This window comes from Zonotrichia albicollis, chromosome 14, assembly GCF_047830755.1.
Source record: "Zonotrichia albicollis isolate bZonAlb1 chromosome 14, bZonAlb1.hap1, whole genome shotgun sequence".
NCBI lineage: Eukaryota > Metazoa > Chordata > Aves > Passeriformes > Passerellidae > Zonotrichia > Zonotrichia albicollis.
Window position 1 is genome coordinate 16251314 of NC_133832.1, and position 19851 is coordinate 16271164.

Here is a 19851-nt window from a genome sequence, read left to right on the forward strand (position 1 = left end):
CAAGAAATTCCCAGTTATGAGGGTGCAGATGAATATTTCCACCATTCCAGGATTATGCAGGAGCCCAAAAAGGCTCCTCCAGCATCATCCCCACATGGGCAGCGCTATAAAATCCCACTGTTGACTCAGACCACTGAGCCAATTCCCTGAATTTCTTAGGAGATGTTGCTCTCTAATATCTCCAAACCTACTTACAGATTTTTTTTTTTCCTTCATTTGAAGATCACTGACCTGGTGCAAGAAAATATTTTCTCTCCATAGGAGGCAGACCTCTTCCCTTCCTGTGACTTTCAAACCAGCAGAACTTTGAAGAGTTACTGTGCATCTTTTCCCACTCTCTCGAGCACCCAGTTCCTTACCCAGGCAGACCCCCTGATGTTTTCAAAACATCAATAAACACTGTATACATTCAAACTCTCAATTTCCATTTATACCTGTATATGTTTTACAGATTCCCCTGCCAGCCCACTAAAAGTATGTTTTTGCCAACCTCTGTAAGCAGGGATTTTTTAAGTCTCAGGATTCAAATGAACAGAAAGTGATTTTTATCCTTGATTCTGCTGTTCTTTCATATTGGATCTGTGTGAAGTTCTCACACACTTTCAGCAAATAAAGGCTTATTCCTAGATTTATCACAGAATAGCAGGAAGCTGACCTTCCAACTGCTCTGACCTGGACCCAGGGATGGTTTTGATTTCATCACACAGAAATTTGGGGTTGTAGTTACACAGAGCTGGGTGGGCCAGGTCAGTCTGGTCGTGACAAAAGGCTGGTGGAGAGCTGGAACTTTGCTAGGTTGCTTTGGTGGCAGGAATTTGGACATTCTGTAAAATCAAGGACAGTTGGAGAACAGTAAAAAAGTGAATTCCAAGATTTAAAGAGCAAATTTTCACTGGACTTGAAATCAAAGTGATGGAATCAAGTCGTGGACGTTGCACGTCCAAAAGAACCAGACTCCAGCCAAGCTGGAGCACAAAGAGAATACAAAATCAGCTGGAAGGCCATTATTTGTCAAGGCATCATCATCTCTGGGCTTTGGAAATGTCCTGCCTTTCTGTGGGAATTGCCATGTATGATAATGAAGGGAAAAAACAACTTTAAAGAGAGCTTCCAGGAAAACAAATTAAAACGTTGTGGCTGTTTTCTATTCTAGTGCCTCTCCCTCCCCAGGGCTCTGCCCACACAGCTTTTTATACAAAATATTCTTGTCAGGATGCTCTGGAATGGTCATTACAGCTTCCTGTGGGGTCACAGCAAAGACATTTTTAGAATAAAGGGCTCACAGCATTCCCAGGTGGGCAGTGCTGGAACAGGAGCTGCAGGACTGGGTCTGGTGGGGACCAAAGGTTCTCCCTCAGCTGTAGGGATGGTCAGGACACCACGGAACTGCCATCAAAGACTGGGATCCATGTGATTTCTCCAGCTATTCCAAGCTGCCACAATCCCCTCCACATCATCCCTTACTCCTCACACACCAGGCCGATCTTTCTTTTATTCACATTTACAATATCTATAACAAAAATACTCCAAAAATTAAAAAGGGTCTGATCCTGCTTCCCCAAAAGCAGTGCCTAAAGCAGCAGATGGACTGTGGCTGCAGTGCTGCAATATATTCATTATTTAGGCCATTAATTTCCTTTGCACTGAAAACATCTGGCTTCTGATGCTCAGGGGGAAAAACAACATGCCCCAAAACTAGTTTAAACTACAGGTTCATCTTCTAGGAGGGCAGGTTAAATCACAACCTAGCAGAAAAAAGGACAGATTTCACTATTGGAGAGGATGGAGGCAGGTAAAAATCTTTTCTGTAGAACACTTTTGAAGTGATTTTTGTCAGGAGAGCTCACTGGATGCAGTTTTCTAATTGCTGCCTGGAGCACCCAAGGGAAGAGCTGCTGCTTTTCCTTTTTTCCTCGGGTGTTTCTCACAAGCAGAGCTGTGCCTGTAACCAAAGCTGTGGAGAATCCCACACGGGGGCTCAGAGCATCCCCTGTCCCCAAAAACCCCTCTCTCCCCCAAAGATTCCAGCCCCAAAAGGGATTCCCACACACTCCTGATCCCTTGGACCCTTCCCCACGACACCAAATGTGTTTCTAGCAAAACCAGCAGTGTCTGCTCAAATGTGGGTTTTTAAAAAAAGACTTTTGTGGAGATTGCTGAGAAACTGGGGAGGGGTTTCACACATCAGGGAAGGCAAATCCTACCTAGTATGACAGAAAGGTGGGGCACAATAGCCTGGAAATGAAACAATATCTTTCTACAAATAATCTCAAATGAAATGCTTTAAAACACAGTGAAACCAACTATTTTCAGGCTCTGACACAGTAATTAATTCTCTTATGGCAGCGTCCCATGTTAAGAGGAACTAGGGTTTAGTTGCTAAATAAAATAACAATCTCAGTGAGAAATTATAAACCTGTTTCCTGATTATTATGATTTCTTAATCTCTCTAAATTTTATGGTCTGAAGTAGGAAAGACAGGAAAGAATAACCTGGTGGGATTAAAGAGCAGGGACCAGGCCTGTTTCCTCCAGCTCTTCATCTCCTTCACTCACCCAACATGGTCAGAAACCTGCCAGGATTTTCTGTGTTCTCATGCCAGGATAAACTTCGCAAAAATTCCTTTTTTGACTTTTTACCTCTCAAATGACAGGAGTTGCACAGGTCTATAGACAAATCAGAATTTCAGAGCCAATGAGTGCTTTTCCACAAATTCATCTTTCAAGAGGTAGAAAGAAGCCTTTGAAGAGAGGGGACATCTCCAGCCACATGCTCTGTGCTGAGAGCCTTACTTATAAACCACCTTCACCCACCAGCTTTGGAGAGAAGGGCTCCTAAAATTTAACAAAATAATGAATCACTGCTTTATATTCCTGGTTTTGCAAATTTTAAATCTTGTTAGAAAATACCTGTTCATTAAACAGCAGGGAAAAACCCACAAATAAGCCAAGTTGTATTTCCAACCTATCATTTTGCAATGATTCTGTGCCTGAAAGATTCCAAACAAGGAACATGAAAAGGTTCTCAAGTGTTTGTGGTTACAGATGAGCTTATTTTTAAGTTACTCACAAAATGAGAGAACTCCACTAGCCTGTAAAATAATTATTCCTGCAACAAGGTGGATTATGCATAAGAAAGATTTCAAAGGTTAGATTTGACTCTAAGAAAATACTGCTTTAAATCTGAAGCTGCTCTTCAGCTACAGCATCACCCCTGCATTGGTGCTGGCCTGAACAGATAATTCTAGGAATTTCCTACCCAAAATATTTTACCTTTAAATTGTTGGAAATTAAATTCATGATGACAAATTGAGAGAACATGAAACAGATGATGATGTCCTGCTAAAAGCAGAGGGAGAACTTAAAGAGCACCTTCTTCTGCAGTGGCAGCCTTTAAATCTCTCACAAAAAGAGCTGTAATTTTGAAATTACAGATTACCACATTACCAGAAACCTGACATCCTCAGAATTCAGCTGTAACTGGGACAAAGACACCTCTCCAAGAATGTACAGCGATGAAACAGTCCCCAGTGCTGCACTAATGCAAGGGAGAAGCAGCTCTCATTAGATGGCTATCTCTGATGAATAATGCACTATTGCCTGTTTGGGTTTAATTAAATGTAATACATAATATTTTCTTGTAATGACTATAGGTATCCATACGCCTCTATTATACCTGACTTCAATAATGCATTCATTTTCCTCTCATCCCCTCATTTGGACAATTTATCATTTTGCCAGACTCCTAATGTTAGTCATTTATGAGAAAAGTTTGTATAGTGTTTTCCAGGCTGACTGGGATTAACATAGTCACTGCAAACATTCAGTATTTCTGCAAACCTGCCCTGAACACAATAATTCTGGGTGGATAACTACATTTAGAGGGAAAATCAAAAAGCATCCTGACATGAGGAAAGAGTTTTAGGAGGATTTAGCCTTGGATTATTAAATTCTTGTGCAGACATTGATATGCCTATTGAAAATCCCAATTCTTTTCTACTGCCCCTTCCCAAAACACAGGGAGAAAAGGGGTAAAGAACTTTACCAGGCTTGGGAAAAAGAATAACTCACACCTGGACTGAAAGTTGGGATTTGCAGTGGATGAAGCTGAAGAGTGCTGAAGTCAACAGCCCTGGAAGGTTTAAAAGTTCTGCAGAGGTGACACCTGGGGACATGGGGCAGGGATGGCCTTGGCAGTGCTGGGGGAGTGGTTGAACTCCATAATGTTTGAAGGTTTTCCTAAACAATTCTATAGTTTTACAAAACATTCCTTTGCTCCTTTTATTCACGTATTTTGGGTGCATAGCACACGTTGATGGATTCCACTCATTTTCAGTCTCTGGGTATTTGTAAATCTGGCTCATCTCAGACTCCTCAATTTGGAAACTCTCCAGAAGAGCTTTTTCCCTGTCTCAAGGCCCACCGATTCCTTCAGAAGAGGTACCTATATATCCCTGTGCTCCTTGTATTCAGTAAAATCTGCTTTGTTTTGGGATCCCAGCTGCAGGTCTGACCCACCCCACAGATTTCTGCAAACGAGGAGAATTACACCTCCACACTCCTTCCCCAGCATCTGCAGATCTGATTTCCCTCTGTAAATAGATTATATCCAATATTTATAAAAAGATTAAGCTAATCTGACATTTAATTAATGGAAACGGCAATGTTTGACTTTTTATTTTAATAAGCAACACCCTTTGTTCCCACAGAAATCATTACTAGCGGTACGCTCAAAAAAGAAAATAAAAGAAGAAAAGGCAGAAAGATTTAACAAAAGGTTCCATTAAATTAGAGAGCAATAAACAAACACAGCCAATTTATGCATCGGAGTCATTAAATGTGTATCCTCTCCACCACTCCCCTCACAGACACTACTTAGGGCTGCTGCAATGGATCTGCAGGGAGCAGTTACCTTAATTATAAAATGAAACACCTCTGCTAATGCAGTCTCGGAGCCTTGTTAGTTTACACCCCGGACATGTGGCTCGGAATGGGCTCCAAATGCCAATTCCAGGGATGCTCAGGGGTGCCCAGCGTTCCATGACCGCGCTGCCTGCGGGGCTCCCTGGATTTTCCCCCCATCCCTATGGCCCTTGGGATGCAGATAAAAAGGCAGGAACTCTTTGGTCCGGCTCAGCATGGACTGGTGAACAGTTCATTCATGGGCGGCCATTTGGACAAGCAGCCTCTTTATCTGATTATCTGCCCTCATTGTTAGAGCCCTGCCTCGATGTGATGAGCCTTGCAGGAAAAATTAAAGAAGATGTAAACAGTAAATGCAGACATTTTGCAACATAGCTAAAAATAAATTGCACTACAGGCAATTATGCAAGTTTTACTGGATACATTAAAAAGACATTAAATGCACAGCTGTTTTAAGTGTCTTTTAAGCTGATAAATTAACTGTCTAATAAATTGTAAGATTTGTCAGCTAATAATGCTATTTTATCTGCTTTAACATATGCCTTCCTAGTTCATGAAGCATTATTGTAAGTGCCAAAAGGAGATAATGTGCATTTTACAGTGTTATGTCTTAAGTGGAATGGATCATTGGCCATGAAGAAGTGTGTTAATAAATCTCCTAGGCTTTGTTAATTGCACTCAATGAAGTGTCACTGTTAAAACACAAAAGATGTGATAGAGAAAGCTGAACATAATGTCTTTCAGTTTTACAATTAACAGTTCACTAGGCAAATCGACCAAAAAGACCATAATTTGTTGAAGCCTTATTAACTTACATTTTCCTAGTCAAGGTCATAATTGTGAATGGCTCAAAGCTATCTTTTAATGCTCATCAAGAAGAGTAACCTTGCTGGAGAGAATGAACTTTTCCATCTCTCAGCAGCACTTATCCCTCGCTTTGCAGGTAGCAGATAAATAAAGCTGAACTTTGCTGTGCACCCCCTATGAGCACCACTCCTGAGATGGGAGATACAACTTCAACCAGCTTTCCTCCACAGAAAATAGAAAAAGTGACAAAAAATTTTAAAAAAAAGGTTTTTCAAGGAGTGCATTAAGCTACCAGAGCTGTTGTCATGCAGAAAGACTGCTCTTAATTCTAATTTGAAGAATTACTCATCAAGATTTGAGGTTTTTCCCCTGGAAACTGAACCCAGCACAGAAGACAAAACAAATAACACAACACGCTTCACAAACTATTATCAAAACCAAATACAATCACTAAATACCCTTCAGAAAGAAGAGCTATTTCCATAATTCTTATTAAATATTGATTATTGAACATATTAACACTTGTCAACATCTCATCAGATTGCCACGACTGGGCTTGGTTGCACAGTCTTCCCACTTCAGACTGTTTTGTGATAATGTAAAGTATTTTCTCCACCAGGGTAATCACAGTAAATACCAATGATGATGCCTTGGCACGCAAATACAGATGTATGATCACCAGCTCCCTAATCCTCATGAAGCAATGAGAGCACATGATGGAGCAATAATGACCGAGCATTAATTCAAATCTGTCATTTCTTCCTAAAAGCCTCAAGATGCAGAACACGATGATTCCATGGGAATCACCATATATTTAACTCTCAGATCACAAATGCCACCACTTTGGGCACTTGAAAGTGCTCAGCACTGGTGGTTTGATAACAATTATGGCTCTGTGATGCACGAGATGTTGGGATATATAAAAATACACATTAATAAATTGTTCCACCAGCATTAAAAACAATGAAAGGTGCCCATGTTGGTGCTCTGAGGTTACAGGTTCCACCCTGAGCCAGGCAGGAGCTCAGAGCCTGTTTCTCCTGAGCTCAGGGATTCCTGTGGCTGGACAAAGAAGGGGTTTCCACTGCAGGACCAGGCTCCTTGCTGAAGGATGGGTTATGGAAGAAGGCAGAAGTTGAACAGAATGGGCATCATAGACATGTATGCCCAAAAAACATGATTTGGGATGAATCTGAAAGATTGCACTGGCACAAGACTCACAGGGAAAAAGCAAAGATAATTCCTTCCCTTCCCACAAGGCTCTGCCTTAACAACAGGATTGTTTAAACAATCATAAAATCCAGGTATGGTTTATGCTGGAAAGGACCGTAAAGCTCATCCAGTGTCACACCTGCTATGAGCAGGGACACCTTCCACTGTCCCAGGGTGCTCCAAGCCCCATCCAACCTTGGACACTCCCTGGAATGGGATGGACACCCAGCAGGGTATGTCCATGTTAGAGAACACCTACAGAAAATTATAATTTTTGACTAATACATGTGAACATGCACCTGAGAAATTTCTCCAGAGGAAAGAACTCATCCAGTCAGAAAAGGGAAAATGAACATAATCACTTGTGTCCGTTTCAAACTCCATAGCTAGCAGAGAGCAGAAATTCTCCTTAAAAAATCTGCTGTGAATGGTTTTCACAATTTTCTATTAATTAATAGCATCAGTGGAAGAACTGGATTAAAACTTAATTGAGAGCAGTATCTGATGTAAATAGAGATGTGCATGTACACATGTAGAGAGTGAAATAAAAAGGTGCACACATAAATACATTTCCAACTCCCAGCTACCCCACAGCTGACAGAAGCAATTTCAAGAAATCATATTGAGACCACTGACACCAAGATAATACAAAATAGCTGAAACACTGTGTTTTATAAATAAAGAGATTTATGTTTGTGCTACAATACCTCAGCTACATATAGAGTAATAGCTACAGGAGCCATGCTGGGAAGCTGGGAGGCCTTTAAGGATTTGAACATCGCTGTTGCAGCTGGCTCTCTTTCTTCTTCACATGGATATCAACCAAAGGGCTGGGACAGGAGCACCTCAGGGATCCAGGGATGTGCTGCTCTGCTCCCAGCAGGATGCATCCCCTTGTACAAGCCTTGATATCACAGCTCAGTCTTGTCCCCGCTCAGGGACAATTTTGTATTTGATCCATTAGGGACAAGCAGGGGAATGCTGTGCTCCCAAACCACACCCAGACAACTCCCACCCCTCTCACAAGTTGTTTACTCATGGTGTTGCAAATCAGGATGCTGAAGCCTGTTATTTGTCTTTGTGTGCTGTTTCTAGAAATGTGATTAGCAGAAATGCCCTGAAGGTTTAGGGTTTGATTTCCTGTGTAAATCAGGCGGGCATATGCCCATCATGAAAAGAACTGCAAACTTTGCTCAGTCTGGGGTTCCACACATTGCTTTAAACCATCTAATCAGGGTGTACAGTCAGATGCCAACCTCTTCAGAGTGAAATTGAGTCCAGTTTTGAGATCCTGGATTTACTTTATGATGATGCAGTTTGATGGAGGGTAGGCTGTTGCTGCTCATAGACAGTGTGAAACCAGGCGAGCAGAGCTGGTTTGGTCCTGGCAAATTGAGATCCCTTTAAATCTCAACACCAATCAATGCTTTGGGAATCACAATGGGAAGGTCTCAGCTGTTCCTCATTGACCCAAGCCCCACAAACACCCTTCAAAAACATACAACACAAATTTTGCAGAACTCGGGGACCAAATCCCCTATGAAATGTATAATAATTCCCTCCTCCAACCCCAAAATGTTTGAGTAGCATGATTTCCAGAGATAATAATGAATTGCTATTATGTGGACTGGAGGAGGTTGGCACAAGCAGACACATTTCCTGGGACAGTCCCAGGGCCCCCTGGACACTGGATTTGGGGGGAAAGGTCCCTGTGGATCCCTGGGAATGGTGCTGGCTCCCCAACATCAGAGACACCCGGGCAAGAGCAAACAAAGCCAGCTTCAAGGTGTTCTGTTCTGCTTTTTGTTTTTCCTTTAAGTTGGGTTCAGCAGCTCTTAAAGAGTTCTTAAATCACCTTGAATTTAATTTCTCTAAGCCACGTTTAAAGGGAAGAATTACCATCTGTCACAGTTGGTTAATCAGAATCAGCGCGCTCCATCTCACTCACTTTTTATTAAAAAATAACCCTTCAGCTACTAAACTTTCTGAGATCCCTTCCATGAAGATACAAGCCATGCTTATCCCACAGGAGCCACTGACACCACTCACAGAAGTTAACCAACCCATGAACAAGCACTGGATGCTGGTTTATGTAATGTCACCACATCATTTTTATTATCTCTGCCTATAACAGTGGCTTCTTTTTTTTTATTTCTTAAGCATCTTGTGAAGCTCAGGAAATATTAACATGATTCAGATAAATGTCCACCCCATAAAGAGCAGGAAATTTCAGAAAGTGGAGTCCCTGCAAAAATATTAAGATTGTAAAAATAAACGTTCTGCTGGTGTTGGTTTGAAAACAAAATACTCCAGGAAAAGCAGTAAAAAGAGAAGAAAATCCAGCCCTGCTCACTCCCAGATTAGTGGATGTGAATGAATCCAGAGAAATCTGAGCATTGGCTTAACCAAGCATGGCTAAAGCTGGAACAGTAGCAAGAAAAGATTGCAAATTTCTCCAAACTGTGAACAAAGGGTCTGAACGCCTGCAAAAAGCAATGAATCCTCTTCATTCACCGAAACCAACTAAGTGGTAACAAATTGTGAGTTTCCAGTTGGAGACAACCGGGCAGGAATAATTATGTGGGATGCTAAAGGCTGATTTAACCCTTTCTTCCCCCACTTCTGGGGGGCATCACAGGGAGAACAGTCCTGAGCATGTCCATACAATCAATCCACTTTCCCACAAAAATCTCATCCTGCTGAGGGAGCAGGTCCCCACAGATAAATGAGGAGATCTTAGGACAAATTAAGGCTATGTGAGGCCTGTCCATGTTTTCCTGGTGGCAGGGAGAAGCTGTTATGACTGAAGCAGTTACCTATCTGATATATAATAATAAATAGAAATAAATAAATTTACACAATAGATATAAATATAAACATATATAATGATATGTATAATATAGATTAATATCTGTAATATATTATAATAAGTAAAAATTATATATATATATATATATATATATATATATATATATATATATATATATAATGTATAAAAATAAATAAATGAAATAGCTGAAGTTTCTTAACCAAGCCCAGAGCACTGCTGCAAGGAACAATAGTAGCTATAGCCTTTTCTTCCTGTAACATTTCAGTCTTTCATTATTCAATTTTAGAGCAGTTTGGTGGGAAATGTAGTCCTTAGGCCAAAAAAAACCCCAAACCAATAAAAAAAATTAAAAAAAATAAAATTTACTCAGAGATTATTTCAAAATCTTTTCTTTCAGATTATATTGAAGCATTGGGGGTATCCCACAAGTCTTTTGAGATACTGTTGGATTTCACATTTAAAATGTTGCATTATCAGCTTCTAATAATTGTTTAGCAAGGAATGCAGATAACAAGAGTTTTCTCAAGCACTTTTTTCGGAGTAATTTTGTTTACTAGCCAATTGTTTCACATGTGCCTCTTTGAAAGAACATTTTGCTTTCACCCACCCTTTGCAGCCTTGCAGAGAGAAAGAAATGCTGAAATTATTTGCAAATGAGAATCATCTTCACATCCAGAGACTGCAGAACAGGCAGAGCAGAAATTGCCAATTTCAACAGAAATTGCTCAGCGTAGGCATGTAATTAAATTTCTCACTGAAACAAAAAGAAACCCCACAACACCATTTGAAGCAGGAGAGACCTGACCTTAAAATGTTGTCCCAAAGTTACATAAAGTGAGGCTTCTGCATTATTTTCTGTATGGTGGCATTGGCATGGGTTGGGCTGCAGGGGCTCTGAATCCCAGAATTGCCGAAATTGGAAAAGTCCAACCTGTGTCCTGTGCCCTCCAGAGTTTAACAAACTTCTTCATGAAAAAATTCTCCTGATGACCAACCTGAAGGCTATGCTTAGTTTCCTTTACTTATTTCTTTCTCTTCCCTAATGTGCCCTCAGCAAAACTCTGTCACTGCTTCCCTCTCAAACGTGGGGAGAATTGCTTGATCTTGAATTTAAAAAGAGTCTTTAAATCAGCGTTTGTGCATTATTACACTGGGTGTAATAATGGAATCATTACAAGATAATTGTACTGGCGTAATTTTATATTATTATAACAGCAATATAGCAATGCTATAATAACACCATACTATACAATAATAAAAATATATTTTAAGATTACACACTTTAGTAATAATAAAATAATTACAAGATTAAATGCCTGCAGGGAGAAAACCTCATTGAAACTTCACCTTGCAAACCCTCCTTGCACAAGTAAAAGCCCAGATTTCCCAAATTCCCATTTCTGGCACTATTACTTTCTTATCCTCCTGTAGTACAGACCCAGGTGTTATTCACACCTCCAATTCACAGAGGTGATTTATTAGGAGATCTACTGGAATGCACTTGCCAAGGGAGGATGGGGAATTTACCTTTTCCTGATTATGGCCCATTCTTTAAGAGCTCAGTAAATATTTTCCTCATCCCTTTAACACACATTTGAAGGATAAACAACCCAAAGGAGGGAAATCAGTCAGATGAAAAAAAAAAAAAAAAGGCCATGCAGGTTTCCATCAGTCTAAGTGTATATTTTGGCAACAAATAAAACAGATTGCAAGAATTGCCAAAAGACAAATGCACAGATTTGGGAGAAATTTGTCTATTAGTCAGCTCAGAGCACAGGACAAGCAGCCTCCTCACTGAACCACAGGATATATATGTGAACATTCTGTACATAAAGGGTTATAAATAAAAGAGAAAAGGGTTTTGCTGTTATTTTAGATGAGATAAAGCTTAGCCCACCTTTGGTGTTTGTATAATCTCAGTATTTTAGCACTTAACAACTTTCTCTCTTGCAGATGTGTGTGCAGGGAAGTGAAGCCCAGCCCTGTCCCCAGGGTGTGGATTGGGAAGACAGAGCTGGGAACACCTCACTGAGGGCCCACAGACCAGGAAAAGGCTTTTTCTGACCAAATAATGAAAACCAGCCTTTTACACCTGCCCTCATCCTCTTTTCCAAGCCGGCATTTTCACACACACTCACATGGAGAACAAACTCACAGCTCCTGCCCACCACCCAAATTCATCCCATTCCAGAGACTTTGTTTCATAATAGAGATTAGAAGCAGTAAAACAAATTCCAACCAATCTTTTAATGATCTTAACCCCTTCTGAATGTTCCCTACAGGATTTATGCTCATTATTCTCCATGATACTCCCCACAAAAGCCAACCCTTCCTCCTTCACCCACAGGTTAGAGCAGCACTCCTGCTCTCTCATCCTCTTCTCCAGAGCTTTTATCCAACTCTAACTTTTTTTTTTTGAAGCAAACAGCATTTTGGTCTAAGGATGTAAATTAGATACAGAGATTGGCATCATCTTTCCCTCTGTGTTACTTAAGAACAATAACCAAGTGCTACCTTCACCCTTACTGTTGAAAAACTGTAGCAAGGGTTCAAAGTGGGGTTTTTTGATTCCTTATTTGTTCCATCAGAACCTTTGAACTCATTCAGTCAGGAGATTTCTGGTGCAAGGAACCAGGATCAAAGAATACCAAATCATCAGCTTGGTTGCAATCTCCATCAGAATTTTGTTTCCTCACACCGCAGGAACACTTTATGACATCACAAAACATTATGCATAGACCCTAATGAACATAATCCCAGAAACCTCACATGAAACCCTCTGTGTCAGCCTGAAATAACAGCAGCAACATGCCTAAAATAAAAACTTAGGGTTAAACAGCAGTTCTTGACTCTTGGGTCTGAGCAGATGAGCAACATCCATCTATCAACCACCGAGAATTGTTGTCATCCTCTGCTCATACACTTTCCATAAATCCTGCTGAATGCAATGGAGTTGTGCTGTGGGAAACACCAACCTGGAGTAGCCACCACCCAAACCTGACCACTCCCCAGTTCACCCCATCCTTTTGCCCCACTTGCCCACGATAATCTCCTTTCAATAGACCATGGCGGAGGGTTAACAAAGCTCTTGTTGCCTTCTGTGGGAATTTCAGCCCCAAACTGTTTAGGAGCTTAAAAACCAGAAGGCAAACAAGCCTAACATTCACCACAGCGCTTGTAGCAGCCAGCAGGATTTACCATGGGTATTAAGGAGATTGTGGTGTGCATATGCCAACACCACGGCCTGCCGCCATCCCGCTGCTCCCACCACCGCGGGACTCGGAGCTGCAGCTCCCTTTGTTTCCGTCTCTTGCAAGAAAAAAACTCGAGTTACTAAAATATCCCCCTCTCCCTCTGTAATTCTTTTTTTTTTTTTTGCTATATTAGGTTGACACATCGGTGTCAGAGCGAACCCTCCGCTCTCCAGATGCTCCGCCCGCTCCCGCAGCACGCTGCGGAGGGGAAGGTGGCAGCGAGCCAGCTGGAGCGCTCATCCTGACAACATATTTTTGCAGATTATGCAAAAGCGGCAACATTTAGCTTTAGAGGAACATCACAGCTGTTCCCCTTCCCCTGTCAATCCCAGGCTCAAACCCGCAACAGGTTTCATTTAGGAAGGGCCAAGAGTGCTCCCAAAGTGGCGCTTTCCGCGCGCGGGCCGCGTGCGGGGAACGTGCGAAGTTGAAGAGCCACCCTTCGAGGACAGAACCAACTCTCCCAGCCAGCAGAGATATCACAGGCTGCCAGGAAGGGACCAGAACAGAAAACTGATCTTTGTCATCACTTTAGGTGCTTGTGCCAGATTTGCTTCTTGATGAATTATGAAAAAAAAAAATAAATTAAAAACTACAGTATCAGGCAGACTTCATTCATTCATAGTTGTACAAATGCTCGCAGCCCAGAAGGCTCCTGCTCTAACCCAGAGGATGAAACAGAGCCCTTCAACAGCAGAGGAACCTTCCTGGCTCTGGCCAAGCTCCCAAAGAGCACACGAGCACTCTGGAGACAGAAATCAGATTAAAACTCCTATTAACAGAGTCAGGGTGACTCAACAATGCACATTTAAGAGGATATTTTAATTTTAAAGCAGGAGTGAGCATACACTTGCTGTACACAAACTATTACAATGCTCCAGTCATCCATAACCTGTAAACTCTTTGGTTCATGGCTCATTTTGGACCAAGTGCCTTCACATGGTGCTAAAACCAGATTTTTGCCCATCAGCAGGAGGCTCATCTACTTATTAATGCATTGCTCCTAACAGCAGTACATGATGATTTTTCTAACATATTTCTAAAGGCCCATATGGGGAAAATAACTTGTGAAAAACTTGAATATTAAGCCCATAAATAAAATTAAACTTGACATCTTATTGCACGATAAACCAAATGGAGGTGACACTGAATGTGTAGGTGTGTTCAAAGGGAACAGAGATGCAGCAGAACAAGCTGCATTCAAAATCTCAATATTCCTCTAAACACTCCTTTAAAATAACCAAAAAATTCTGCCCCAGCTTGAAACAGTTCCTACAGTAACTTTTCCCCCTGTATAGAGCCTACTGAGCTTCCTGTGCAGAAAGAAGAATCAGAGTCCTCACAAAACACCAAAAAAATCAAATTATTCTGAAAACTGCAGATAAAAGTGAGATCACAGCCTCAGTTTCCTTAGGTATGAACCTGTGTCTTCAGTGGGGCAGAGGAACGTGGGGCTGGGTCCTGCTGTGGTCCCCCTGCTCAGCTCAGGCTCTCCAGCCATTCCTGCTGACACAGCTGAGCCTCCATTCCTCTCATTGATTATTTTTTATTGTCCATTAGTGCCATTTCTGGATTTCTGACACAAACTACCACTAGGTCTCAGGTTTATGGCATCCTACAGTGCTCAGCTGCCATGGGGGACAAGAACACTGAAAGGGAGGGAGCTGTGCCTAAAACCATTAAACCAGAGCAAACCTTCATTGATCTTTTAATCTTATTTTTGTTATGATCTACCTAGAGACCTGTGAAAAAACCACGAGCTATTGAAAGACTAAAAAATATTGAAGGACTTGAAGCTTTGTGGCAGAACTTCTTTCAGTGAACTGCAGAACAGGAAGGACAATCAGAGCCTCCTGTGTAATTCCAGAAAACCTTTGGTCATGACTAATCATTTGAATTGTGCTTTTTTCTCTAATAAGAAGTTTATTCCATGCTTGATTGCTCCTGGCAGCCAGAAGGTAATGGCTGCTTTAGAGAAACTGTTGATAAATCTGAACTAGATGCTTTTTAAGGTCCCATCCAGCCCAAACCACTCTATGAAGAAAAGCCAGTGACCAGAGATGAGGTTGGACTCACAGGAAAACCCACATCATTTTTAGGTGCCTTTTAAACATTATTTAGGTTTCATTACATTACTGATGGCAAGCTTAGGGCTTGTCAGGTGATACACAGAGGCAGAGCTGTTCCTGCTCCTGCATTTCAGCTACATTTGCCAGTCCACAAAACCCATCCAACCCCACTCATTGGAAAGAGCGCTACCTAAAAATCCAGAAAGTCACAAGTCAAACTTCAGTTCTCCAAAGGTGTTGGAAGAGAGTAGAAGGGGTGGCTGTGAAATGGAGGAACACATGGGAGGGAAGAAGGCTGCACAAAGGTTTGGTTTCAGTTGCAAATTTTCAGGATTATTGATGTCCCCACTCCATGTGCTCGAGGCAGAGCTTTGCCAACAGCTGCATTTGATGGGCAAGGGGAGTAATGAATTCCTTATCACAGAGATGTGAGTTCTCAGATCTAATCTTCACTGATATTGGCACAGAATTTTCACAGCCTCTTCATCTACCCATATTGAAGTCATAGTTTTAAAATAATACAGAAAGATTTATTTTTATTAGAGGCTGTGAGAGCCCGGTTGTGAGCTCCAGTTTGCCCAGCAATGGGCATCCAGAAAAGGTGGAGCTCACAGCCAAACCTCAGCGCTGATATGCAATGCAGGTGATGTCAAATTCCTCCTATGAGGCACAAAAAGGCACCAGGCTGGAAATCTTGTGCTAAATAAACATGTCACTCCAACAGCAGCAAGCATGAAACACGAGCCTGGCACTGCACACTCCTAATACATGTCAAGGTGTGTTAAAGGGCTCAGTGCAATGATTTTCTAAGGGCTGATATCAAGCACCAGGAAAAAAAAAAATCTCTTCCTTTTATTTGTTAAAACAGCCAGCACTGAAACACCCTGAGCAGATTTGAGGGGTTAAATTGTTATTTCTGCTCAAATGTGTTGCAAAAGACATTTGAAGAGTCTGTTTCATGAAAGGAATGGAGGTGGTCTTTTTTTCTTTTTTTCTTTTTTTTTTCTTTAATTGAGAGTTAAAACTAAAAATTCCCATATCCTCTCACTTCCCTTTAGAGGTCTGCTGGGCTTGGCTTATTCCTCTGCTTTGATATGCAAATGGGCAGCTTGCTTTCCTGCAGGGGACACTGGCTGGGGGCCAAGGCACACAGAGGAGATGTCCTGTCAGGAGAGCAGCCCCGAACGCTCCTTGGGCAGCGCCAGAGCCAAGCCTGGGCTTTGGCTTCAAAATAAAATACCTTTGTTAATGGTTTCTCCTTCCAATATAAATGTTTTTGTATTTACCCTTCAAGTCATCTCTGCTGGCCAATGGCAGGAGCACAAGAGTTGAGCTGTTCCTTTTGGGCCAGAGTGGTGCTAAAGTCAGATTCCTCTTTGAAGATACTCTTTAAGCTGCCCTTCATTAAAATCGTAGAATATGGGTTATTTAAGGAGCATTTAAACCATCCAGCTGCAGTGAACAGCCATATTTTTAGAAATGAGATAAACTTATTTCTACTGGGCAGTTTTCTCATCACTTTTCCATCTGGCCCATTTTGGGGGCATGGTACAATGGAAAGCCCATTTTAGTTTCTGTGCCCTGGTCCCTTTAAGTTCCACTCTCTCACTTTCTTGTTTTTCTGCCTTTTCTTTTAACTGACATAATGGAGTACCTATAAAAAAAGATTAAATGGGACCATAAAGTTTTATTAATGCCTTACATCACTGATATCGTCTCTGTATTGATAGTTCCACTTCCATTATTGCTACTTAGGCATTTAATTAGTGATTCATACAGTATGTTGTAAACTACAGTATTAGCGTTAACCATCTATATAAAAGCCCTCATTATGTAAAAACTCTTCCTGATATCATAATTGGAGTATAGTTATCCACTTTAACTGACTTGAATTAGATTATTATAGATTAATTTATAAAAAGTTACTTGTAAAGGACATTGAAGATCATGGAATATTAAGAGTGGAACTTCATTACAATAAAATGGACTTCAAGAACAATGGCACTGTCTGAGTTTTATATAAATCCATTAAAATCTTCTGGTAATATGAACAATAACTGTGTTATCTGGCAACTCAGTGATACTTAAGGATGGAAAGACAGAAGGTAAAAAAAGAAGTGTGCAGAATTAAAAGGAGAGCATGCACTTAAACCCTGGATAAAGCAGCAGAGAGATTAATTGCTCTTTGCAGAGGAAATTGGGGTAAGAGCATAAGGTATAACAGGCATCTCACATGGAAGAAGTGCACAGAAAACTGTATTTTCCAGAGCATGGATGTTTAAATATCAGAGTCATTTAAGATTATATGAACTCTTGAGAAAGCTTTGATCCAGGTGCAGTTGTTATTAAATCACAGTAAAAAAGAACAGAATTTTGACCATTTTTTGAGTCACTTTTCCTCTGCAGTTTCACCGTTTTCAGAAGGATTTCACTTTTCCTGACAGGTAACACGTATAATAACATTCTCTCAAATTTCCCAAGTCCATTTCTATGTGGTTGAGCATTTGCCTGCCTTCCAAAGAAGAGGTCCTCCCCATATTTCAGATTTAATAGGCACAACACGATGTGGGACAACAATACCACATTTGTCACCTGGATATTTGCCAGGTCCCTGAGTGGCCAGGGATTTCCTCTGGGATGCAGGAATTTCAGGAATGAGTTCACTGAGTTAATCAACCAGCCCATCCAGCCTCTCTACCACCTGTCAAGTGAAGCTGGTGGTCAGTGGGAAATTTCCTTCAGCACACACCCACCCCAAATGGACCAAGAGAAGCCTATCAAGGCTGTCAACGCTCTGCATTGATTTCCCATATAATACAGAGTCTTGTCAGAGGTTCAGACTACAGCTTTTATCTGCTTTTGGACCACTGTGCACTGAAAAAAAAGATTAATATGTAAAGGATGCCAAATGACCTTCCCTTGGCACAGTGAGATTTTTTAAGTGTATTCTTGTGGGACACAACTTCCTTGGGAGCTGCTTCAGGAGGAAAGGTCATTGGGGAAAGCTCCAAAAGAAAAAAAGAAAGACAGAAAATATCACTTTATGGTCACAGAACCAGAGATGGTTCTTCAACATCAACCTTCACACCCACACACCAAAGGGAACCCCAAAGTCAGACCTCAGGGGTGTCTGTGTGGCTCCTGCTGCAGGACCAACAAATCCTCCAGGATTTGGGGTGGTGGTTCCAGAGGTTAACGCACAGCTGGAACAGGACCAAACAGTGCTAACAAGGGCAGTGAGGAGAAGGGACGGGGCTGGAAGAGCACTTGTCATCTCAGGCCACTCCAGAGCTCTAATTAACACCAGATGCTTTTCCAAAATTCATTTCCCTGCCCAACAGCCCCTCTCTCCTTCTGCTTTTGGCCAGGTTGACTAAAGGCACTTCCATTACATCCCACCTTTATTAAAGCTGTCTTAAGCCACACTTTTTTCTGTCTCTGACATACCTCAATCCCCAAAGTTTTAATTAAACTAATCTGCCATCCTTTCCCAGCTCCCACTTTCCCTTTTCTCAACTATTCCAAACCCCTATATTTTTTTAAAAACCAGAGTGCAGCAGAAAGATTAGAATCCAGCTCTCCCTGTCCATACTGTTTCTTGCAGTCTCTCTCTGGCCATAAATTTTGTAGGAGCGCAATAGAATGCAAAACACATTAGCAGTAACGCTGAAATCCCTGTGCTACAGGGTAAATAGGAAATGGAACAGCACATTTACAATTTTGGCCAGCAAAGTACCAGCACTATTCATTGATCTCATTAAAGACCAATCTACATTCAGGGAAGAATAAGATTGATGAGCTGTTAGTCTCTTTAAACACAAAAAAAGAAAAGTTACCAGCTACATGCATGTGTAAACAGCCCAAAGAGAGGCACGAGGGGCTCTCTGCTCCTTCAGCCTCATGGCAATAATCACTGGGTAATGGAAGTGGAGCCTCTTGCCATTCCAAGAATTGGATAGGAACCTGCTCTGAAACTTTGGAATAACCAGTGCACAGAAAAAAAAAAGCGATATATTGAAATTTCATTCAATTTTATCCTGGAAATTTATCATTCATATAATTTTTTTTACTGTAAAAGGGAAAGAGAAAAATATATTCCTTTAGATATTTCTCATCTTTCATTAAGCAAAACCAGGTCTAAACTGCAGCCTCTTCACCCACACTCAACTCAGACATTACAGGTGACTCCTCCTAGGAACCTGAATTGTTATCCCAGTTCTGCCACAGCCTTCACTCCCTTTGGAAAATGTCTTTTTTTCCCCTCTAATCTCAAGTTTCCCCAACTGAAAAATGGAAATGCTGATACTTGCACAGCTTTGGAGCCCAGAGATGTAAAGCACTCCATTGGTGCAAGGTATTACTGTGTTGATGATGATGAAATAAGCTTTCATACACCACTAAATTATTCAGGAACATCTACTTTGGTTTCACCCCTGGCACTCCCAGAATGCACCTCCACTGCCATTACTCTGCAGGGAACAACAGTGGTGAGTAAATGCCTATGAAACTCATATATTAACCTCACTTGGTGGCTGGAATATTCATTTCTTTTTGAGTCATTTCAAGCAAGAAAGGAAAATCTTCACTCTCGGAAATCATCTTTAGCTGACACATTAAGGAGCGGAGCTGAACAAATAATTTCCAATGAATAATGTGATGAATTTATTTTTCTTTTCTCTGTCCCCAAGCAGACTGGGATTTCCTCAAATGTATTTGTTATTCAAATGTATTCCACAACTATCCTTTGCAGTGTTTTT